This window comes from Rhagoletis pomonella, unplaced genomic scaffold (assembly GCF_013731165.1).
Source record: "Rhagoletis pomonella isolate Grant_MI unplaced genomic scaffold, Rhpom_1.0 Rhpom_scaffold_00008, whole genome shotgun sequence".
NCBI lineage: Eukaryota > Metazoa > Arthropoda > Insecta > Diptera > Tephritidae > Rhagoletis > Rhagoletis pomonella.
In genome coordinates, this window is record NW_023458562.1 from 23,462,789 (window position 1) to 23,468,518 (window position 5,730).

The following is a 5,730-nucleotide window of genomic DNA, read 5'->3' on the forward strand; positions in this document are numbered from 1 at the left end:
ATACATACTCATATTGTACATTCATATGTACGTATGTACACTAGGGTGGGCCGAAAACAAACAGAAATACCGTCTTTCTAACAAAAATCGCAACAAAAGTGCGGGGTGTGCATAGCTCAGTGGTTAACGCTTCTGACTTTGCACATCGATGATTCTTGCTGAAGTCTAGAAGAAGAAGTCTGATGAGGAGAAGTGGTGATCTCCGAAATAGCTGCTATAACTTCTTCCGCTTAGACTTTGTGGTACAAAGCTCAATACCAATATTAAAAATCGCAATTACCTCCGAAACTATTAATCGCAAATAATTTTACTGCAAAATGAGCAACCAATAAATAATTTCTCTCACACAAATATATTCGTGTACAATACCTATTTTTATACCCGAGCGCACTTGTGCACAAGGGTATTATAACTTTGTTCACATAACGGTTGTTTGTAACAGGCAAAACGAATCGAGATAGATATAGACAAATGTATACATAAATGATCAGAATGAAAAGAGAAATCGATTAAGCGGTGACTGTCTGTCCGTCCGTCCGTCCGTCCGTCCGTCCGTCCGTCCGTCCGTCTGTGCACACGATAACTCGAGTAAAAATTGAGATATCTTAACGAAACTTGGTACGTGAACTTCTTTTGGGCGTAGGACGGATGGTATTGAAAATGGGCGAAATCGGACAATAACCACGCCTACCTTCCATATAACGGTAATTTTAAGAAATACGAAAACTGCGATATTTTAGTAACTACTGAAGATAATTCACTCAAAATTGATATTTACAATGAGTTTCAGACGGAAAACATGAATATTATAAATTTTTGGAAAATGGGCGTAGCCACGCCCACTTATGGTTACATGTGTATATCTTGGTAACCGCTGCACCAATTTCTTCCAAACTTGGCACAGTTGCTGGCCTTAGTACAGCATACTAAATGGCTGAAAATTTTAAAAATCGGACAATAACCACGCCTACCTCCCATATAACGGTAATTCTCAGAAAAACGAAAACTGCGATATATTAGTAACTACTGAAGATAATTCACTCAAAATTAATATTTGCAATGAGTTTTAGACGAAAAATAAGAATATTACAAAATTTTGGCAAATGGGCGTAGCCACGCCCACTTATGGTTACATGTGTATATCTTGGTAACCGCTACACCAATTTCTTCCAAACTTGGCGCAGTTGTTGGTCCTGGTACAGCATATCAAATGGCCGAAAATTTCTAAAATCGGACAATAACCACGCCCACATCCCATATAACGGTAATTTCGAAAAATACAAAATCTTCGATAAATCAGTAAATATTGAAGTTAATTTATTCAAAATTGATGGTTGCAACAATTCTTTACCAAGAAATACGTTTACGACAAAATTTTGGAAAATGGGCGTAGCACCGCCCACTTGTGATCACATATATGTATCTCGCTAACCGTTCTAGCAATTTGTACCAAGCTCGGTATGGTTATTGTGCTTGTCACATAAAAGCAAACCGTTGAAAATTGTTGAAATCTGACTAAAATTGAGGCCGCTTTTCATATAACAGTAAATTTCAGAAATGTTTGAAATTTCAATATTTCGAAATTTAAGGACGCTAATTTACTTAAAATGTATACACCCCGGCTTATCATGTAGCGGTAGCTTTCGGAAAGGAGGAAATCATATATTTAATACTTGCGCCGGGTATTTAATGTTCGGCTCCGCCCGAACTTAGACTTTCTTACTTGTTTTTTTACTAAAGTCGCAATTATCTAGGAAACTATAATTTAATATAAGGACACTTTTTGTAGACAATTCAATTTTCGATCGATATACATACATACATAAGATAAGAAAAAAAATGTTTGATTAACTTGGGCGTTAGTATAGTATGCAATAGCCATAACTAGCCAAAAGACCCAAATTCATTTTTTAATTGATAATGATGCATTTCATCGAATTATAAGTAACCACATTGTTTTATGCAATAAAAAATTTCAGTTAGTTGTGGCTTTTTTGCATTTCAGCGACGAAGTGAGATACCCCCTTTCCATACTATATATTTAGTGCCGATATACATATGACACTGTAACCGCCTAAGCGATTTTGGCCGAGTTCAACAAAGCATGCCAGGCGTTTCTCTTCTGTACCAACTGACGCCAATTGCAAATGCTAAGTGAAGGAAAGTCCTTCTGCACTTGGCCTTTCCATGGCAGTGGGGGCCTACTTCTTATTCTGGTACCACCAGCGGGTTCGGAGTTGAATACTTTTAGAGATGCAGCGTCGGAGTCCATTCGAACGACATGGCCAAGCCAGCGGAGCCGCTGTATTTTAATTCGCGGCTTTATGTGGTAGATGGAATGAGGTTTTCGTACATCGAGAGAGGACTTAACTTCTGAATTGCCTACTCACAATGTACATATTTGTGAAACACAAATATGCTTAGAGAACGGTCAGTGAGTTATGGCCTGCCAATCACTGGTTTAGAGCATAATGCAACATATTTTTCCCATTTACATAAAAAATTCTAAAATTCGGATTTTCAGTCCACCTTAATGTACACGTTTCCTTGCATAAATCCATATGCATGGATGTACATGCATACATATATAATTATGTTTGTGCACACATATTTAAGCACATACACACGCAACCATACTTAAAAGTGTGCGTATAGCATATGGCGTGTAAATACGTACACATGACCTGCACTCACATGTTGACTAAACCTCTCTTCTTTGCTGCTACTCACCCACTCAGCTCCTGGTGACGGCGCCGCACAGTGGTGTAGACGTGAAATGCACTAAAAAGGTCTACAGTCTAAAATTCTTGAAGATTTTAATTTTTTTGAAGTTTCCGAGTTACCTTTTTAAACATCGTACAGCTTCCTAAGTAAAAATTTTTTACTTTTAAAAGTCATTAATATAAATCAGCGACCGACTTTTATTTTTTAAATCAATCGTATAAAAGTCATTAACATTTTTCGCAGCTAAGAAGGTGTTGGAAAACAAAAGTTTACTACGACTTATTCAAATGACTTTTATAAGTGTGATTGAAAAAATAAAGATCAGTGACTAATTTTTGTTTATGACTTTTATAAATAAAAGTCTTCGATAACTGTTATTTAAGACATATAATTTAAAAATCAAAAATAACTGTTATTTGCAGATTATTTAAATAAAAATCAAAAATAATTGTTATTTTCGATTTATAAAATAAAAGTCAGAAATAACGGTTATTTAAAGAGTAATTAAATAACAGTCAAAAAATAATTGTTAAAGAGTGATTTTTTTATAAAAGTTGTAACTGTTACGGTCCCTGGTAAAAACACTATCAGCTGATTTCCAAAAAATGCCTTCAGCTGAGATCACTTTTTTGGAATTTGCTGTTATCTTTTACAATGTCTTCCATTTCTATTACCATTTATTCCAAATACACCATTACACTAACCAACAAATAAAGAAGAATAAGTTCGGGCGAAACCGAATTTTTTATACCCGGTGCAGGTACCTTTGCATGCTAAGCAGGGGTGTTTCCCCGATTTCAAATGTTTTCGATAATATGCTGACTTAATGAAATCATTGCACCAAGTTTGGTAGAAATCGATAAAGCGGTTACTGAGATATACCTTTGTAGTCATATAGTGGGCGATGCCACGCCAAATTCCTAAAATTCTATAACAGTATTATTTATTGTTAAGAGATTGTTGTAAATATTATTATTCTCCTTCTTCTTTATTGGCGCTGTAACCGGCTAAGCGATTTTCTTCTTCATCTTATTTGGCGCTGTAACCGCCTAAGCGATTTTGGCCGAGTCCAGAACAGCACGCCAGTCATTTCTCTTCTGTTCTAATTGACGCCTATTGGAAATGCCCAGTGAAGTCCTCCTCCACCTGGTATATCCAACGCAGAGGAGGCCTTCCTCTTCCTCTGTTACCAGCATCGCGACCCGCGTTGAATACTTTCTGAGCAGGAGCATTCAGTCCATTCGAACGATATGGCCAAGCCAGCTGAGCCGCTGAATTTTAATTCACTGCACTATGTCTACATCGTTGTAAAGCTCATACAGCTCATCATTAAAGGCCCGTAAATCTTTCTCTCGAAAACTCCAGGAGCCGCTTCCACAGATGTTTTTATTGTCCATGCCTCCGCGCTATACACCAGCACAGACATGATTAGTGACTAATAGATTGTGATCTTTGTACGACGAGAGAGAACTTTACTTCTCAATTGCCTACTCAGTCCAAAGGAGCACTTTTTGGCAAGAGTTATTCTCCGTTGTATTTCAAGGCATGAACATCAATGCTGGTACCCAAATAAACGAAGTCGTATACTTTTTCAAACTTGTAACTGTCAACAGTGATGTGGGTGCCAAGACGCGTATTCTCTGACTGTTTGTGTGATGACAGAAGATACTTCGTTTTGTCCTCGTTCACCACCAGACCCATTCGCTTTGCTTCTCTGTCCAATCCCGAGATGGCAGAATAGACGTAGCCCTTGTTTTTACCGATAATATCGACAGATTAAAGAAATCACACGAGAGGGAGTCACCTTGTCTGAAACCTCGCTTGGTATCAAACGGCTCGGAGAGGTCCTTCCCTATTCAGACGGAGCTGGTGGTATTGCTCAACGTCATTTTACACACCCGTATTAGTTTCGCGGGGATACCAAATTCAGATATCGCGGCATAAAGACAACTTCTCTTCATGCTGTCGAAAGCGGCTTTGAAATCGACAAATAGATGATGTGTGTCGATCCTATTCTCGCGGATCCTCTTCTAAGATTTAGCGTATTGTGAATACCTGATCTATAGTGGATTTGCCAGGCCTAAAGCCACACTGATAAGATCTGATCAGTTCGTTAAAGGTGAGCTCGATTAGACCTTGTAACCTATGCTTAGAAGGCTGATTCCGGGGTAGTTGGCGCGAATGGCGGGATCGCCTTCCTTGTGGATTGGGCAGAGCACACTTAAATTCCAGTGGTCGGACATGTGTTCATCTGACCATATTCTGCATAAGAGTTGATGCATCCACCTTATCAACTCCTCGCCACCGTGCTTTAATAGCTCAGCTGGCAGGTTGTCAGCTCCAGCAGCTTTGTTGTTTTTCAAGCGCGCTATCGCTATTCGTACCTCGTGATAGTCAGGTGGGGGAACATCGACTCCATCATCATCGACTGGGGGCTCGGGTTCGTCTTCCCCACTAATTTCAGCGCTGCTACTATTCAGAAGGGTGGTAAAGTGTTCACATCACGTGTAACACATCGATCGCAGCGTGGCGCTATAGGCGGGGTCTTTTTTCTCTGCGGCTTCTTGACATTCCCCATCGTACCAGTTGCTCTTACGGGCTCGTTGAAATCCAACTACTTCTTCGGCGGCGGTACTTAATGATCGGGGAATGTGGTTCCACTGCTCGCTTATGTCGGATTGTTGAAGAGTGCTCTCAGAGAGCAGGTGTGTGAGTCGAATGGCGAGTAAATTGGCCGTCTGTTGTGATTTCAGCTTTTCGACATTAAGCTTTCCTTGCATTTCTGGGCGCACAATTTTTTCTGCACAAAGGCGGAGGCGTATCTTGATACAATTGGTTGCTGCCAAGACTTTGCGGGTTCAATTTTCATCAGACGGACCACAAAAATTTAAGACTTTTATCAAGGCGAATTTATACAAGGTGGTGTTACTGGCGAATTAATATTATCGCCGCGGTCCTCCTGAATGTCAAAATTGTGTGTTTGTAGTAAACAAGGCGAATTAATTT